At 42.6% G+C, this 19,945-nt stretch overlaps 1 protein-coding gene and 1 long non-coding RNA gene across 4 annotated transcripts in view; both read right to left on the bottom strand.

The window, feature by feature from the left end:
* LOC105233304 (uncharacterized) overlaps positions 1 to 19,945 on the bottom strand; it is a 1,563,509-nt gene that overhangs the window by 1,206,874 nt on the left and 336,690 nt on the right. The gene's annotated exons all lie outside the window — the stretch shown is intronic.
* Positions 7,889 to 19,945, bottom strand: part of LOC125776660 (uncharacterized) — a 56,232-nt gene continuing 44,175 nt past the window's right edge. The window contains exon 2 of the mRNA XM_049450152.1: positions 7,889 to 7,928. The gene's annotated coding sequence lies outside the window, so the exon portion shown is untranslated. The remainder of the gene's footprint in view (positions 7,929 to 19,945) is intronic.

Below are 19,945 nucleotides of genomic sequence, written 5' to 3'. Positions count from 1 at the left end.
GTGCACCATATTTAGCCATTGGAACACTCCACGAATGGGCAGACAACACGAAATCAGAATTTCCTCTGGCAACTGAAGTGTTGAAAACTCAAACGTATGTAAACGATATTCTGTCTGGAAATCACACTCTTCCACAAGCACACGAAGCCTTATCACAGGTAATATAAGTCCTCAAATCCGCAGGGTTTCCTTTAAAAAAGTTTACGGCAAATCACCCAAATATACTCAAAAATATTCCAAACGAAAATTTGTTGGACACTAATTTCCTTATACGAGTATTCGAAAAGGAAAGTACAACAAAAACACTAGGCATCCAATGGAATGCGATATCGGACCAGTTCTCATACACGACTGAGTCCATATCCGCATTATCAGCCATAACAAAAAGATAGATTTTATCCTCGGTGGCAAAACTTTTCGACCCCGCAGAATGGCTTTCGCCAATTATGATACAAGCGAAAATCTTAATACAAGAATTATGGCTAGATGGAACCGACTGGGACGAGCAAGTGAAACTTCTTCGCTTAGAAAAATGATCCCAGTTCGCAAACAATCTCAATGGTATTTCTCAGATACAAATTCCGCGATGGGTAAATTACTCCCCCGATCACAAAGTCGAATTACATGGCTTCTGTGACGCCTCTGAATAGGCATACTGCGCTACTTTCTATGTGCGCACGGAAAGTGACACCACGACCACATGCCACTTATTAGTAGCAAAAGCAAAGGTGGCACCTTTAAAAACTATAAGTTTCCCACGACTTGAGTTATGTGGCGCACTACTACTTTCAAAATTAGTAGCCGTGGTTCAAATGCATTTAAAATGACAAAATGCAAACTATATATGTGGTCCGATTCCGAAAATGTACTAGCCTGGTTTAAAAAACCACCACATGCATGGAAGACGTATATTTCTAACCGAACGTCTCAAGTAATTGACCTAGTGGGATCAGCCACTTGGCGTTATGTAGCCAGTGCTGACAATCCTGGCGATCTAGGTACAAGAGGGTGCAAGCCACTGCACCTTGCCACTACTACCCTCTGGTGGGTGGCCAATGGTTGATAGAATCTCCTGATTCTTGGCCATAATCCCCCATGCGCAATATTATCGCTCCAGAAGCTCAAAAGATCGCCACCTTTCACACATTATTGGATAATACCGACATCCTTGAACGATTTTCGTCGTTTCCAAGAGCTCTCAGAGTAGTTGCTTATATGTTCAAATTTATAGAACAACTCAAAAGCAAAGTCAAGGGATCACATAATTTCCCATGCAACACAGTGACGCACCTAGAGTTACAAAAGGCAAAGGTCGCACTAATAACAAATACACAAGCGCGCCACTTCAGCCGCGATATATCACTATTAAGAGAATCGAAGCCGATTGATAAAAAGAGCTCACTCTTAGTTCTAAACCCATTTCTGGACACGAAAGGTCTGCTTCGTGCCAATGGTCGGCTTGCTAATTCGAGCCTAACATACAACGAACGCCATCCCATAATAATTCCAGAGAGGTCACCATTTGCCACATTCCTCAATTACATCCACATCCTTATGCTACACGCCGAACATCGCCTCATGCAACAAATGGTACGCCAGGAGTATTATATCCCCCATCTTAAGCCGCAAATCAAGAAGTGCGTCTTCACGTGCAAGATTTGCACTATGCACAAGCAGAAGATGCGAACGCAGATTATGACAGCACTTCCACCTGAACGCTGCAATCTCGCTCTGCCTTTCACCTCAACAGGTGTTGATTTTGCTGGGCCTTTCCAGGTAAGGGCGTTTATGTTAAGGTCTCCCACTCTCATGAAAGGCTATGTGGCTGTTTTTGTATGTTTCACGACAAAGGCAGTACATCTTGAGCTTTATAGTAATCTGACGACGGGGGCTTTTCTCGCGGCATTTGCTCGCTTCGTCGCTCGACGTGGCTACCCATCAAAAATCATGAGCGATAATGGCAAAACTTTCATTGGAGCTCAACGAGCCACAGAAAAGCAATTTGTGGATTTCCTAAAGCAAGTGTCACCAGACGTCGTACAAAAGTACGCCCCTCAAGGTATCAATTGGCAATTTAGACCTCCAAGCGCGCCTCATATGGGCGGTTTATGGGAATCAGCTGTAAAAAGCTTCAAATCCCATTTGAAACGGGTAGCTGGAAATTATTAATTCAATTACCAAGAGTTCACGACGTAATTAAATCGAATTGAAGCCGTTCTCAATTCACGGCCACCCACAGTACTCTCGCAAGACCCGTCAGATTTCACCGCCTTAACTCCAAGGCATTTTCTAAAAGGAGCACCAATCCTGGCCATTCATGAGCCAGGCGTGGAGTCGCTATCCCTATTAAATCGATGGGAACGAATTAAAATTCTCCATCATTATTTCAGCCGCCGCTGGAAAGACGAGTACATAAAGGATCTCCACAAAAGATGACGTTGGAAGACTCCTGAACAAGCGCCTAAGCTTGGAGAATGCGTCCTCATTCATGATAGTTGTCTACCCCTACTGAGTGGCGGCTTGGCCGCATTGAAAAGCTACATTATGGCTCCGACGGTCACATACGGGTCGTGGATCTCCGTAAGTAAATCGGAACACTAACTAGACCGCTCGTTAAGCTGTGCTTTTTACCAACCGCCGATGACCGCGAATCCGAAAACCGAAAAAACCAAACCGATACTGTCGCGATATAATAGAATCATTAAATTTAACAATAAAACGATAAATACGCCAATAACAAACCGTTGAAAAATAACAAACAGACAACGAATAACAAATCGTCAAAAAATAACAAAGAAAGCTAACCAAAAAATGATCGATCAATACGGCGACCCATTCAGGCCGAATATCGTGGCACGATGGCCCATATCTAATTGTCTGATAGTCTTATAATCGATAATCTTCTCTACACAGATCACCATGGATGTAGATACACCAGTCGCAACCACGCCAACCGCTCGGGCTACCAATGCGCCACGCACCGGGCCTACCCCAGCGCCCTGAACTGTGGTTGCAACAACGCCGGCAACTGCACCAGCAATGACGCCGGCACCTTTACCGGCAACCGCGCCTGCAGCGGTCCTTCCATCCACACCTCGTGGTGGCACTCGACCGCCATCACACTCATCACGGAATTCGGAGACCCTAAGGTGCCCCATCTGTCAACGTCCTCATCGCCTACATCATTGTGGGATATTTAGGGGTATGCGACCCGTGCAACGGTAACAAGTTGCCCAGGCACACGGGCATTACCACAATTGCCTGTCACATACACACATGACTCCGGAGTGTGAGACACGTAGGCTATGCCAAATATGTCACATGCCGCATAACACGCAGCTACATCGCAGCGCGGCCCGCGAAGTAAATCAGCCACCCATCCATCGCAGTCGCATACCCCAATTCCAACCTCTTTTGTGCTTCATCCGCGCGCATACACGCATTCCACTTCATAAACGTCATACGTTCGCTGCAATTTCGCCAATTTCGCAAGAAAGGTGAGTGTTGGTAATCTTGTACCTGCTAAGCATATCGAAGCTTATAACACCGTTCATACATTGGTCTTGTCACTGTAGACGGCGTTCCGTTCAATGTGCTTAATACCAATAATATGCGCAATATAATTGATACTATATGTCAAGGTCTTAAAGACAAAACTGGAAAAAACTTCATACCAAATGGAAGCAAGTGTAAAGCTGTACTAGAACAAGTAGCAGCGACTATTAAATTCGAAATAAATAAAGAATGTAAAAGCCGCCTGATATCTTTAAAAATTGATAGTGCTACACGGCTTAATCGAAACATCTTCGGCATCAGTGCGCAATTCATTAGCAAAAATGAAACTAAATCGCGAATTCTTGGTAAGACGGAAGTCAAAGGAGCTGGCTCAAGTGCATCCAAAAATCTGGCCAAAGAAATTGTATCCGTTTTAGACAAATATGAAATAGCACTTAGCCAAATTACATCGGATAACGGTGCCTATGTGATAAAAACTTCAAAAATTGTATCACAAATTAATACAGGCGATGACGATACTGGCGAAGCCTGTATTCTAGGAGTATGCGAATCCAGTTCGATTCGAGTCGAATCGAATCCTTAGATTGAAAGAAATGTTGAATTTAGCACAAATTTTTTAAATTTCTGGAAAGAGAGAAAGTCAAGCGATCCAGAGCTTTATGCTCTAAGCAAAATATGTTTTGCTATACCACCAACTCAAGTAAGAATTATTACTTAATCTATGACAAAATATAGAGCATTTGCTTAAATTTCTTAATATTTGTAGGTAATAATAGAGCGGGCGTTTTCGTCTTTAAAACTGGTGTTATCGGATAACCGAAATCGACCACCGAAATCACCACACATTGGAAAATATACTTCAGGTCCGGGTTAACTCAACTTATAGTGCCATAGAGAATTTGAATTTATTTGTAAACAAGGATTAATTTAAGTTTCTAAAATCATAATTTATTGTTCCTTATTATTTACTTATATTTATTTTATTACTACTTATTTAATAAATACATTAATTTGAATACTGTGACTAATAACAACTTCAAAGTTGTGACTGTCAACTGTGACGTGGGAGCCAAGTCGCGAGAGCGACGACTGTTTGTTTGATGACAGGAGATATTTCGTCTTGCCTTTGTTCACTGCTAGACCCATTTGCGTTGCTTCCTTGTTGAGTCTGGAGAAAGCAGAACTAACGGCGCGGGTGTTGAGACCAATGATATCAATATCATCGGCATACGCCAGCAACTGTACACTAGGCATATAACAAATTTTGACGAAAAATTTGGCATACCACCACGTGGTGGCAAATATTGTACAAGTAATGAATATCACTTTTTTAGGTGATTTCGGTTCAAAAACGTTCAGCGCAAAAATGGATTTCTAAAAAAAGTCAACATTTTTTTTTGTGTTATTATTATATTGAATCAGAATTTTCTGAAGAAAAATTTGTTTGGGGTGCGTGGGGCACTTCCTTAGGTCCATTAAAAGGCGTTTGGAATAATAGGAAGATTATTAGTTAAATAAATATCTATTATTATGAAGAAAAACGTGTACAGTGTACAAAACTTTTTTTGTTTTTTTCAGCAGTTCTGATAAAAAAGTAATTTCGATTTGCGCGGAAACTTTTTTGCAATTTCGCAAAAAAAAAAAATAATGGGGTTCATACTTTTTTATTCTCTATTCGACTATGGTATGCCGTTTTTCGTATTTGCAAAAATTGTAAAAAGTTATATGCCTACTGTACACTCTTATGAAAGATTGTACCTGCTCGATTAAGTTCTGCAGCTCGAATAATTTTCTCCAGCAGCAGATTGAAAAATTCGCACGATAGGGAGTCGCCTTGTCTGAAACCTCGTTTGGTATCGAACGGCTCGGAGAGGTCCTTCCCGATCCTGACGAAGCTTTTCGTGTTGCTCAACGTCAGTTTACACAGCCGTGCATAAAGGCACCTCCTTTTCGTGCTGTCGAAAGCAGCTTTGAAATCGACGAATAGGTGGTGAGTGTCGATTCTCCTTTCACGGGTCTTTTCCAAGATTTGGCGCATGGTGAATATCTGGTCGGTTGTTGATTTACCAGGTCTGAAGCCACACTGATAAGGTCCAATCAGTTTGTTGACAGTGGGCTTTAATCTTTCACACAATACGCTCGACAGAACCTTATATGCGATGTTGAGGAGGCTAAATCCACGGTAGTTGGCGCAGATTGTGGGGTTTCCTTTTTTATGGATTGGGCATAGCACACTTAAATTCCAATCGTTGGGCATGCTTTCATCCAAACATATTTTGCAAAGAAGATGATGCATGCACCTTATCAGCTCTTCGCCGCCGTGTTTGAATAGCTCGGCCGGCAATCCATCGGCCCCTGCCGCTTTGTTGTTTTCAGGCGGGCAATTGCTATTCGAACTTCTTCATGGCCGGGGCCAGACAGCCGAAAGATTTTCCACTCGGCTTGCACTCCTGCTCTCTGAGAGCACTCGTCAACAACTCGGTATAAGGGAAGTGTGGGACGGCATTTCAAACTCCTTACGTACAGCTGCAACCGAAACCATTGCTTTTCGGAAAGTGCAAAAGAACAGCTGGTACGACGAGGAGTGCCGTGTCGCAGCGGAGAGAAAACCGGCTGCCTACCTCGCAACGTTACGATCGACCACAACACGTGCGGGATGGGATAGATACCGAGAGTTGAAGAGGGAAGCGAGACGCATTTGCAGACAGAAGGAGATAGAGGCCGAAATGCGTGAGTACGAACAGCTTGATAAGCTGGCCGACAGGGGCAATGCTCGAAAATTCTACGCAAAAATGCGGCGGCTTACAGAAGCTTTCTAGACCGGAGTATACTCATATAGAACCCCCAAAGGTGATCTAGCCACCGATGCCCAGAGCATACTTAGATTATGGAGGGAACACTTCTCCAGCCTGTTGAATGGCAGTGAACACATAACACCAGGAGGAGGCGAACCCGATTCCCCAATCGATGACGATGGAGCAGACGTTCCATTACCCGGCCATGAAGAAGTTCGAATAGCAGTTGCCCGCCTGAAGAACAACAAAGCGGCAGGGGCCGATGGATTGCCGGCCGAGCTATTCAAACACGGCGGCGAAGAACTGATAAGGAGCATGCATCATCTTCTTTGCAAAATATGTTTGGATGAAAGCATGCCCAACGATTGGAATTTAAGTGTGATATGTCCAATCCATAAAAAAGGAGACCCCACAATCTGCGCCAACTACCGTGGGATAAGCCTCCTCAACATCGCGTACAAGGTTCTATCCAGCGTATTGTGTGAAAGATTAAAGCCCACCGTCAACAAACTGATTGGACCTTCTCATTGTGGCTTCAGACCTGGTAAATCAACAACCGACCAGATATTCACCATGCGCCAAATCTTGGAAAAGACCCGTGAAAGGAGAATCGACACTCACCACCTATTCGTCGATTTCAAAGCTGCTTTCGACAGCACGAAAAGGAGCTGTCTTTATGCCGCGATGTCTGAATTTGGTATCCCCGCAAAACTAATGCTGTGTAAACTGACGTTGAGCAACACGAAAGCTCCGTCAGTATCGGGAAGGACCTCTCCGAGCCGTTTGATACCAAACGAGGTTTCACACAAGGCGACTCCCTATCGTGCGATTTCTTCAATCTGCTGCTGGAGAAAATTATTCGAGCTGCAGAACTGAATCGAGCAGGTACAATCTTTTATAAGAGTGTACAGCTGCTGGCGTATGCCGATGATATTGATATCATCGGCCTCAACACCCGCGCCGTTAGTTCTGCTTTCTCCAGACTGGACAAGGAAGCAAAAGAAATGGGTCTGGCAGTGAACAAGGGCAAGACGAAATATCTCCTGTCATCAAACAAACAGTCGTCGCACTCGCGGTTTGGCTCTCACGTCACTGTTGACAGTCATAACTTTGAAGTTGTAGATAATTTCGTCTATCTTGTAACCAGCATTACCACCACCAACAATGTCAGCCTGGAAATGCAACGCAGGATTACTCTTGCCAACAGGAGCTACTTCGGACTGAGTAGGCAATTGAAAACTAAAGTCCTCTCTCGACGAACAAAAACCAAACTCTATAAGTCGCTCATAATTCCCGTCCTGCTATATGGTGCAGAGGCTTGGACGATGACAACAACCGATGAGTCGACGTTGCGAGTTTTCGAGAGAAAAGATTTATGGCCCTTTGCGCGTAGGCCACGGCGAATATCGCATTCGATGGAACGATGAGCTCTACGAGATATACGACGACATTGACATAGTTCAGCGAATTAAAAGACAGCGGCTACGCTGGCTAGGTCATGTTGTCCGGATGGATGAAAACACTCCAGCTATGAAAGTATTTGACGCAGTACCCGCCGCGGGAAGCAGAGGATGAGGAAGACCTCCACTCTGGTGGAAGGACCAAGTGGAGAAGGACCTGGCCTCGCTTGGAATATCCAATTGGCGCCACGTCGCGAAGAGAAGAAACGACTGGCGCGCTGTTGTTGACTCGGCTATAATCGCGTAAGCGGTGTCTACGCCAGTAAAGAAGAAGAAGTGCCAAAGATACCTTCTTTGCCCACCCTGGCGTTGTAGTCGCCAAGCACGATTTTGACATCGTGGCGGGGGCGTCTCTCATAAGTGCGCTCCAAGCACTCATAAAAGGCATCTTTGGTCACATCGTCTTTCTCTTCCTTCGGGGCGTGGGCGCAAATCAGCGATATGTTGAAGAACCTCGCTTTGATGCGGATTGTGGCTAGACGTTCATTCTCGGGAGTGAATGATAGTACTCGGCGACGGAGTCTCTCTCCCACCACGAATCCAACACCAAACTTGCGCTCCTTTATATGGCCACTGTAGTAAATGTCACAAGGACCTACTCGTCTCTGTCCTTGTCCAGTCCATCGCATTTTTTGGACGGCGGTGATGTCAGCCTTTATTTTCACGAGGACATCAACCAGCTGGGCAGCGGCACCTTCCCAATTAAGGGACCAGACATTCCAGGTGCATGCCCTCAATTCGTAGTCCTTATTTCGTTTGCCATGGTCGTTATCAAAAGGGGGGTCTCTCATCCGAGGCTGGTTGTTACTATTCGCTGGGGTTGTTTTTTTACGTGGCGGGTCCCAAACCCAGCGCACAACCCTATGCAGGGGATATTTCGCCTTCTCACTTTACCTCGCCTTCAAACGGATGTTATTAGGCTACCCACCGATTATCAGCCAAACTATCTACTCGAAATCAGTGATTGGGATATTCCATCGAATATCAACTTAGCTGATCCTGAGTTTCAGAAGCCCCAACGTGTGGATCTTCTCATAGGTGCAAGCATATTTTTTGATTTCCTTTGCATTGGTCTAATTCGTTTGAAAAATAATTATTTTCGCCAAAAGACTCGTTTTGGATGGATCGTATCGGGTGGCCAGAGCACATCGCCAAAGCTATCATCGCTTACAACAACCGTGAAAACATCGCTTGAGTGTGTCCAGGTCATCCATCTACCAATGAACTGGTGCGTTCATTTTGGGAAATAGACAACAGCTTTGAGCCCATTAGTAAGGCAACAAGAGAGGAACTCGATTGCGGAGATCACTTTAAGGCAAACTACAGTCGTCTAAAGCCCAGTATTAGCCTTCTTGGTGATTCCTACAAGCAAGCTGTTCATACCAAATGAACACATCCCTGCATTGTCCTCCTAACTCTTCTAAATACGAATTAGAGGACAATGCAAAAAACACCCAACAGCGCCAACATAACAGCGAAGTACGAAAAAACACAATAAAACGAATCACCAGAGCGGACGGACATAAGCGCCAAAGCAGCAGCAATATCAGCACCAATAACAACCACAGCAGCATCAGCAGTAACAACAGCAGCAGAATCAATCTCAACGCGGGAAAATTCAACCACATCAGGTTACATATAAATTTATAATTAGATTAAGTATAATCGTAATTAGTTTTGTACACTAACATACAATTATACACATCCACACCCAATTGTATTTATTAACCCATATACATACATACATGTATTATATTTACTCAAATATACACACATCCGAATTGTTACCCGATTTCTAATAGTTTTTATTTTATTTGGCACACCGGCAAATATATCGTCGACAACCCCGACATTTTGGTCCTTCGAGTCGGATCAAGCGCCTCATAAAATAAACCCACCCAATTCAACATCATTTGGAAAATCAGGATTTTGGATCATCAGGATTTGCACATTTTCACCCACCCAATCAACTATATTTTGAATCAACAGGATTAATATTTACCCACCCAAGCAACTACTCAACCACTTTATCATCAAACCCATACGTGGAAAAATTGTAAGTACACAAACTCAAATTTATTTAAAATATTGTGGATATACATAAATTAGTGCAAATCGGAATAAAACCGCAAAGTGAAACAAGAACAAAATTCACATTCTATTCCAAAGTAAATCTTTTGCTTAACCGGTATTAAGCACAAAGTATTTGCTAACTTTGTTATTGCCATATTCCGCTTTGCACCTTACCCGTTGACATACAAACATACGCATATAATTATTGAGAGCCAAGTAGCGTTGCTTTGGCATCCACCCGTACCTACGCGTACATATGTTTTATTGCTTTACCCGCTCAACTAACAACGAACTAACGTTAACTGCAAGTGCAGTGTGAGGAAGCAAAAAGCAGACCCGGTAGGAAAAATTTCAAAAGACCCAATAGGAAATTTTTCGTTCTTCGGAATTTGACCCATCATAATTTGCGGTTCAAAATTTACACAGCAAACAAAAGAATAAAGTCGTTGCTTACTAATTTATAAAAATTCAAACTTAAATAAAGAAATATTTCTTTCAAATTAATTATTTGTTTTATTTCAATTTAATTCGTCGTCGTAAACCCGGTTAAGTGAATTTTTAATAATAATGGAAGAGTTTCAATTTTGTATGTCCGATTTGTTCGAATACATTGAGGAACATTACGACACCCAACCCGAAGATGAGTCAATTTATACCCTAGAAATAAAAAGGGTTGAACTCAACGCGATATACGAAAAGGCAAACAAGTCGTACGATGCCTTTCGTAGAACCCCACAAAAACCCGGTGAAACTATTGATTTTGCAAAAATCAAGGAAAAATTTAAAAAAGGTCATCAATTCTATTTAAAATGTTTAGGATCCATTAATCAAGCTATTGATGATCTCAAGACCCTAACCCTAATAAAGGAAAGAGTTTCAGAAGAATTTACATCGCGGGACATAGGACCCTCAATACATATACCCCCTTGTGATACGGACATATTTTATGGAGATTTCGTAACCTGGCCTTCATTCCGAGATATGTTTACGGCTATATACGTAAACAATCACAAAATCAGCAACGTGGAAAAACTGTTCCATTTGATTCAAAAAACCCGAGGAGAAGCAAGAGCAATTGTTAAAAATACACCCTTAACAAATGATGGTTTCCTGATGGCATGGAGAGACCTGGTATCCCAATACGAGAACAAACGAGTTCAGGTCAACGCGCAATTGAAGATTTTATTCAACTTACCCCAAGCAACCCAAGAAAGTGGAAGCGCGATCAAACACCTTCAGAGGACCGTCAACAATTGCCTCACAAATCTACACAACGTGTACATAGACACTAGTAGCTGGGACCCCATCTTAATTTACTTATGCGGATTGAAATTACCCAAAACCCTACTGCATCAATTCGAGGACACCCTAGAAGATAACTCGGAAATACCATCCTGGAAAACTTTCGACGCGTTTCTCACTCATCGATATAAATCTTTGGAAGCAGTCGGAAATCTAACTGACCCCGTTCCAGTGACCCAATCCGACAGTGGATCCTATAGGAAAGGAAAAGACAGGAAGTTCAGCACATTTCATGCTAATGTTTCCGGAACTTCGACCCGGGATTTTTCACACGCTAGTACACACCCAGTTAGAGGCAACAACTTTTCAAAACAGCCTCAAGACATTGAAAGTTGTAAGCTTTGTAGAACACACCATTCAATTCGAGAATGTCCAAAGTTCTTACAAATGAATGTTGAGACCCGAATAACCACAATAAAAAATAATGGTTATTGCTTCAATTGCCTTGCATTATCTCACAGTTTCAGAGATTGCAAGAGCAAATATTTTGGAGAATATGCAGAAAGAAACATAACACACTTCTGCATAGGGATACACCAACCCGTTCCCAATCCCCCCCGCAAGGATCAAGAGCCTCAAACCCGCCTCTTGACCCAAACACCAGTAGTACCTCCCAAACCCTGAATACCAATATAAATCCGCAAGCCTACACAACCCTCTTACAGTCCACTACAAATAAAACCCAAGACCAAGCCACTTTTATTTCAGAGAAATTCCAGAGAAAATTGGACATACCCACGTTCAGGAGAAACGCACAAGTGACTGGATTGAACAACACCGTTTCGGCGACACCCTCCAAAATTTGTGAACTTACCCTTAGTTCACCGACAAGAAAGGTGTTTAAGATAACAACACACGCGTTTATCTTAAAATCTTTAACCGATAATTTACCCACTCACTCACTTAGTACGATCATCACTAATACAGATTTCGGTTTTAGTTTAGCTGACCCTCACTTTTATAAACCCAGACCAGTGGACATATTGATCGGAAGTGACCTTTACCCACAAATAATTCTCAGTGGTGTACGGAGAAATGTACTCGGGACCCTTCTAGCCCAAGAAACGGAATTCGGATGGATTTTATCCGGACCCACACCAGAAGAACCCTTATCATCCTCAGTAATGTCATTTTTCAATAAGATGACCCCAGACAAGTTGCTCACACAATTTTGGGAAGTTGAAAAAGTTCCAAGGAAGCCTCTACCATCAACTTCAGATATAGTTTGTGAGCAAATTTATAAAAATACGACCCACAGAAACTCAGATGGACGCTATGTGGGAACATTACCCTTTAAAACCCCAGACAACATAGAATTGGGCAACTCAAGACACATAGCTCTAGCTCAATTTCTTAGAAATGAAAAATCATTGTCGAGAAAACCCGAAATAAAAGCGGAATACGACAAGGCCATTAACGAGTATTTGGAACTCGGTCATATGACCAAAGTTGAATACGACCCTGCGGATAATACGAAAACGTATTATCTGCCACATCACGCAGTCATTAAACCGGATCGCATAACGACTCAACTGCGAGTGGTATTCAACGCATCATGCCCCACCTCGAACAGGAACAGCCTCAATGATGTACTACACACTGGACCCATTCTACAAGCAGACCTCGTCATCCTAGTAGTAAAATGGCGAATGTTTCGAATCGTATTCAACGCAGATATCCAAAAAATGTATCGCCAAATACTCGTTGAAAGCAGACACACTCCGTTTCAAAGAATCTTATTTAGGAAATCCCCTAACGACCCTATAGAAGATTTTGAATTACAAACTGTTACGTTCGGTATTAACTGTGCTCCATTTCTAGCTATCCGTACCCTCCTCAAATTAGCGGATGATGTACAAGGAACCCACCCACTGGCAGCAGAGATACTTCGAAACGGAATGTATGTTGATGATGTACTTGCAGGAGCACATGACGCACCAACAGCGATATTGGCACGAGATGAACTCACTTCATCCTTGACGTCCGCAGGATTTGCTCTACGCAAATGGACTTCAAATGACCCAAAAGTTTTATCTGGAATCCCACAGGAACATCTATTGGATACCAACTCACTCAGTTTACCAGAATCCAATAACACAAAAATACTAGGAATCAGATGGAATGCGAAAAAAGATACGTTCTTTTTTCTCATCAACCCTATTCAGGATAAAACGGCGTATACTAAAAGAGAAGTACTATCGATTATAGCAAAATTGTTCGACCCAGCTGGTTGGCTCAGCCCCGTTGTAGTCACAGCAAAAATAATAATGCAACAGATATGGCTGGATAAATCCGATTGGGATGAATGTCTGAAACCCTTAACCCTCCATCGATGGAAAATATTCATAAAGGGCTACGATTCCTTAAATCTCATTGAAATTCCTCGATGGACCCACTTTTCGACATCGGCGATCATCAATTTTCATGGATTCTCTGACGCGTCTGAAAAAGCTTACGCAGCAGCCCTATATATCAGTGTTTCTACAAACGCAAATACCTGGACAACCCTTTTGGTATCCAAGACTCGTGTGGCCCCAATAAAACCCATATCATTACCAAGGCTAGAACTTTGTGGAGCTGTTCTTCTGGCGAATCTAGTGGATGCGACCGTAACCCAACTAAGTATAACCCAATACCGTACTCACCTTTGGACGGATTCCACAATTGTTCTTTCATGGCTTAGCAAACCCCCATGCACATGGACCACCTTTGTATCCCACCGAATTGCCACAATCGCAGAAAAGGTTGGAACCGAAAATTGGACTCACGTCGAAAGTCAAGACAATCCGGCAGATCTAGCTACTCGCGGACGCACACCTCTGGAAATGGTTAACAATGACCTCTGGTGGCACGGACCCCAATGGCTAACACTCGACCCGAAACACTGGCCAGTTACCAAAATATCAAGCGATACAACACTGGAACTCCGGCCAATCAGGACCTTCGTGAACACAACACAAGAGGATATCCTGGATAGATTCTCGTCCTTACCCAAAGCCATTCGAGTTGTAGCATATTTGTTTCGATTCTGTTCGAATGCGTCAGCCAATGAATCACAACAGTCATACACAAGCCAAACTACTCACCCAATTTACCCATCTAATAACCCTTCATGGCGGCAACCAGCTAGTCTTACGACTTATGCGTTCGGAATTTTGGATACCGAAGCTGAAAACCCTCATCAAGTCCACCACTCATCAGTGTAAAACTTGCGTTTTTGCACAAAAAGCGCAACACTACTCAGATTATGGCAGCATTACCCGCAGAACGTACCACCCTAACCCGTCCATTCGCAGCAACAGGAATCGATTTCGCCGGTCCTTATGACATAAAAAATTACACCGGCAGAGCATGTCTGATCACAAAAGGCTATGAATGCGTATTTGTTTGTTTTGCAACCAAAGCCATACATCTAGAGCCAGTAAGTGATCTCACCACCAACGCATTCATGGCCGCATTCGCACGTTTCTTTTCCAGGCGCGGATGTCCCGCCGATCTCTATTCGGACAATGGTACTAATTTTGTTGGAGCGTCTAAACTTTTAGTTAAAGATCGGCGAGAATTCATGAAGTCATTGAAAACTCAATTAACAACTAGTGAAGCGCACCAAGACATCAACTGGCACTTTAACCCTCCAGGAGCTCCACACATGGGTGGACTCTGGGAAGCAGGAGAGAAAAGTTGAAAGAGCCACTTGAAAAAGGTGTCTCCGAACCAGAAATTCACTTTCGAAGGACTAGCTACTCTTTTAACCCGAATCGAAAGTTGCTTGAATTCTCGCCCTTTAAGCCCATTAAGTGAAGACCCAACAAATTTAGAACCTTTAACTCCAGGCTATTTCTTAATAGGTACCCCTTTATTAATCCCAGCAGAACCCAACTTAGAAGATCTAAGCATCATCTAAGCACCGCACAAAGATGGCAAAAACTGAAGATACTCCATCAACACTTCTGCAAACGATGGAAAGAAGAATATTTGAAAGAACTCCACAAAAGATATAAGTGGAAATACCCTCAACGCAACATAGACATTAACGATATGGTAGTTATACGTCAAGAAACTCTACCTCCAAATGAGTGGAGACTTGGTCGCATCGAAAAAACATATCTCGGTGCCGACAATAAAGCAAGAGTAGTTGACATACGTACCTCTCAGGGAACAATTACCCGCACAATAACCAAAATAGTCTCTTTACCAAATAATTAATCTTATTTCCTTATAGTGGCTTGGCCCCTCAAAGCAGTACGAAGTCGATTTGCAGCCGCCAAAGCAGCCCCACATTCACTGTGCGATCACTTAGCGTGACCCGTAGTATCAGCCCACTCTTCGACGAAGGAACCCTGGCAAGACGCCTGCATCGCTTTAAAGCGACCCTTTCCCCCATTCGAGAGGAGCGTGGAAATACGCATCTCACGGCCCGACGTACCATCAGCCTTTCCCCTATTCGGGAAGAACGAGGAAGTACCCATCGCACGACTCGGCGTGCTATCAGCCGTCCATCAAAACGAACACACAAACACGTCGCCTGTGGATTGTGTAAAAAAGACCATAGACTGGTAACATGTTCAAAATTCACCAAAATGAACATCACCGAAAAGTTTGACGCAGTTAATAAATACAAGTACTGCGTCAATTGCTTGGCCAGATCGCATTCCACCCAAAAGTGCACAAGTAAAAAACGATGTGCCACGTGCAACGGGGAACACCATTCAACCCTACATGGACACCCCGGGCTGTTCTGCAATGAGCAAAAGAAAACAGCAAAAGGCGAAGAACGATTACACAGACAAGAGGATCCACCCACGTTACTGGCCAAGCCAACCCTCATACCAACAGTCATGGTCAAAGTCAAACACGATGGCAAATGGAACAAAATACGAGCCATAGTCAACCCGTCCCGAAAGGTGACTGTAATTGCATCAGAACTGGTGCAGAGATTGCGGTTACCAAAAACGTACCTCGACTCGCATCGTATATGCAAAGTCGTCATAGGATCATTAACTTATTCCGACTGGCATGTCGAAGTTAACTGCCTATTGACGCATGATTTACCGACCCGACCCTATAATCGTGACTTAAGTGGCGAAATCATTAAGAAGTTCGAACACTTAGTCCTAGCCGACCCTAAATTCTGGAAAGACGAGAAAATCATGTTGGAACTGGGAGCTGACATCTACCCAAGATTGATGAAACCCGGACTATTCAACCCCGATAACAGCACCGTGATCGCACAAAACACCGCACTCGGTTGGACTTTAACCGGTGCTTGTGCGATTTAAACCCAAAGTATACCTCCAACCCGTTGATAACAATACTCATTTACCCAATTCAAAATAGATCTAAAAATCTTTTTATTCGCAGACACTACAAGGCGGCCGGGATGTTTATACCAAATGAACACATCCCTGCATTGTCCTCCTAACTCGTCTAAATACGAATTAGAGGGCAATGCAAAAAACACCCAACAGCGCCAACATAACAGCGAAGTACGAAAAAACACAATAAAACGAATCACCAGAGCGGACGGACATAAGCGCCAAAGCAGCAGCAATATCAGCAGTAACAACAGCAGCAGAATCAATCTCAACGCGGGAAAATTCAACCACATCAGGTTACACATAAATTTATAATTAGATTAAGTATAATCGTAATTAGTTTTGTACACTAACATACAATTATACACATCCACACCCAATTGTATTTATCAACCCATATACATACATACATATATTATATTTACTCAAATATACACACATCCGAATTCTTACCCGATTTCTAATAGTTTTTATTTTATTTGGCACACCGGCAAATATATCGTCGACAACCCCGACACAAGCGTTACGACGGTTTCTAACTCTTGAGAGGCGTCTAGAACGTAATACGGAAGTAAAATTACAATACGTATCTTTTATGAAGGAATATCTCGAACTTAAACACATGTCTCCAGTATCGAAGCCAATACCATCGCTACCCACATATTTTATTCCACATCATTGCGTGCTCAAAAACGATAGCACAACTACAAAACTTAGAGTCGTATTCGACGGCTCAGCACAGACTACAACTGGTTATTCATTGAACAATGCGCTGTTGGCAGGTCCAACCATTCAACCAAAGTTAGCCGACACTCTTCTTCGTTTTCGTGCAAATCCGGTTGACCTAACCAGGACATTTGCAAAATGTATCGGTGCATTCGAGTCACCACATCTGATAATTACTTGCAATGCATACTTTGGAGGGACGATCTAAAAGATGACATAAAAATATTTAAATTCGATACGGTCACTTACGGGACAAAGTCTGCATCATTTTTGGCTATTCGCACCATGCATCAACTTGCGGTCGATGAAGCAGTTTTATACCCCATTGGTTCCAAAATAATTTAACGCGATTTTTATGTTAATGAATTAATCACTGGTGTTCAAATAAACCAGAAGTGCTTAGCAATGTGCCGGATACAGATAAGGAGAAATTAATCAAATTCGATGATGGAAGTGTTTATACAAATACGCTTGGACTTCAATGGAACCCCGCTGCTGATATATTCGTTTACTTCTAGCTAAAACAATAGAAAAATTACTAAGCGCTCAGTTTTGTCGGTTATTTCTCAACTTTATGATCCATTGGGATTAATTGGACTCATAGTGTGCAAGGCAAAAATATTCAGCGACTGTGGGTGAAGAAGATCGATTGGGATGAAAGTCTACCAATGACTTATCAAACAGCGTGGCTTCAACTTTACGATGAATTTAGTAGTATAGGAAATATGACTTTTTCACGATATGTTGGCTTACGATATTCTAGCTTGGTTACATGCATTTTGTGATGCCAGTTCCTTAGCTTACGGCACCTGTATCTACGTAGTATCTCGTTTAGGTGGACACGCGCATTCCACGTTGCTCTGTTGGAAATCGAAGGTTCCACCATTAAAAACGGTCACAGTTCCTAAACTAGAGTCATGTGCAGCTGCGCTTCTGGCTCAAGTAATTCAGTCTATATACAATTTACGAGTATTTAACTGTCGGTTCTTTTGCTGGTCGGATTCTACAACGGTTTTGTCATGGATCAAGGAGGAGCCTTCACGTTTTAATATTTTTTGTCTCCAATCGCATTACAAGTATACAGCATTTAACTAATGGCATGGAGTGGCGGTATGTATGTATGTACATACTAACACAAATGAACCCTGCAGACATCTTGTCAAGAGGTGCATGCCCTTAGAGTTATTAAATTCTTCACTTTGGAAATTTGGACCCCCATTTCTGCATGATTTGGAAACAAATTTGCCAAAAAGTAGTATTCGCGTTAGAAATTGACATGAACGGCGGAAAAATGCATTACTTTCGTCAACTTCAGTAACTGATATATCACTTGATTGTAAATATATAAATTCCTTTACAGTAATGCAGCGCATGTATGCTTACGTACACATTTTCATCAAAAAGGATCATTCCAGTATTCTCGATACAACACATATTCAAAAAGGAACCTGGTATTTACTTCATATGGTGCAAAGAGTGAATTTTTCTTCTGAATAAAAGGATCTTAAAAGGTCTGTGCCAATAAGTACGTCGAGTAAATTAGCGTCTTTGTCACCATTTTTAGACTCATTTGGACTTATTCGTGTAGGTGGTCGATTAGAAAATGCATTATTGGATTACCATTCACGACATCCAATCATTCTACCCAAGGGACATCCCCTAACAGAATCTATTATAACACATTTTCACCATCAGAATCTACATGGTGAGTCACATAGTAAGCAAGTGCGTGCGATGTTTCATATTACGACCCAAGATTTGCAAACAGATTATGGGAAACTTACCAGAAGACCGCGTCCGTCAAAGTCGGCCCTTTCTAATCACTGGAGTTGACTATTGCGGATCGTTCTACTACCCATCTTAAATAAGATGCAAACCATCAACGAAATGTTACATAAGTCTCTGCATATGTTTTACTACGAAGGCGATTCATATGAAAGTCGTAAAGGATCTATCAACTGAATCCTTTCTAGCAGCATTGCAACGTTTTTATTGCACTCGTGGAAAACCAAAGATCATTTGGTCTGATAACGCAACAAACTTTCTTGGAGCAAGAAATGAAATGGCAGAATTACAGCAACAATTTCTCAAGCAGCAACATGTTGAAGCAGTTTATCGGCAAGGCCTTGTTGAAGGAATTGACGGGAAGTTTATTTCGGAGGTCTTTGGGAGGCCTCAATTAAAATAGCGAAATTCCATTTCTGGCGAATTGTTGGTTCTGCAGTACCCACTTTTGATGAACTTAGAACACTCGTATGTCAGATCTCCGCAGTTATTAACTCTTGACCACTTTGTCCAATTAGAGAAAATCCCGATGTTTTAGATGTTCTCACACCAGGCCATTTCCTTATAGGTACACCACTAACTTCTCTACCAGAACCAAACCTTTCAACAATAAACACCAGTCGACTGAGCAACTGGCAGCGAATACAATTCATGCAACAGACCTTTTGGAAGAGGTGGAGTTCCGAATATTTATCACTGTTGCAACAACTCTCACGATGGCGATATCCAAGGAACAATATGCCAATTGGAACTCTTGTCCTTATCAAGGATGAAGCATTGCCGCTACTCAATGGCTGCTTGGAAGAGTCACCAAGGTCTTCCTTGGGAACGATTATAAAGTTCGTGTAGCTGAAGTTAAAACGGCCAATGGTATTTGCAAACGAGCCATCTCTAAAGTGTGCGCTCTTCCCATCGATGATCATTTAGCTGGGAGTATGACTTGCCATCGGGGGGAGTATGTTCAGAACGCTCA

Source organism: Bactrocera dorsalis, chromosome 2, assembly GCF_023373825.1.
Source record: "Bactrocera dorsalis isolate Fly_Bdor chromosome 2, ASM2337382v1, whole genome shotgun sequence".
NCBI lineage: Eukaryota > Metazoa > Arthropoda > Insecta > Diptera > Tephritidae > Bactrocera > Bactrocera dorsalis.
This window is presented reverse-complemented; position numbering and strand designations above follow the sequence as displayed.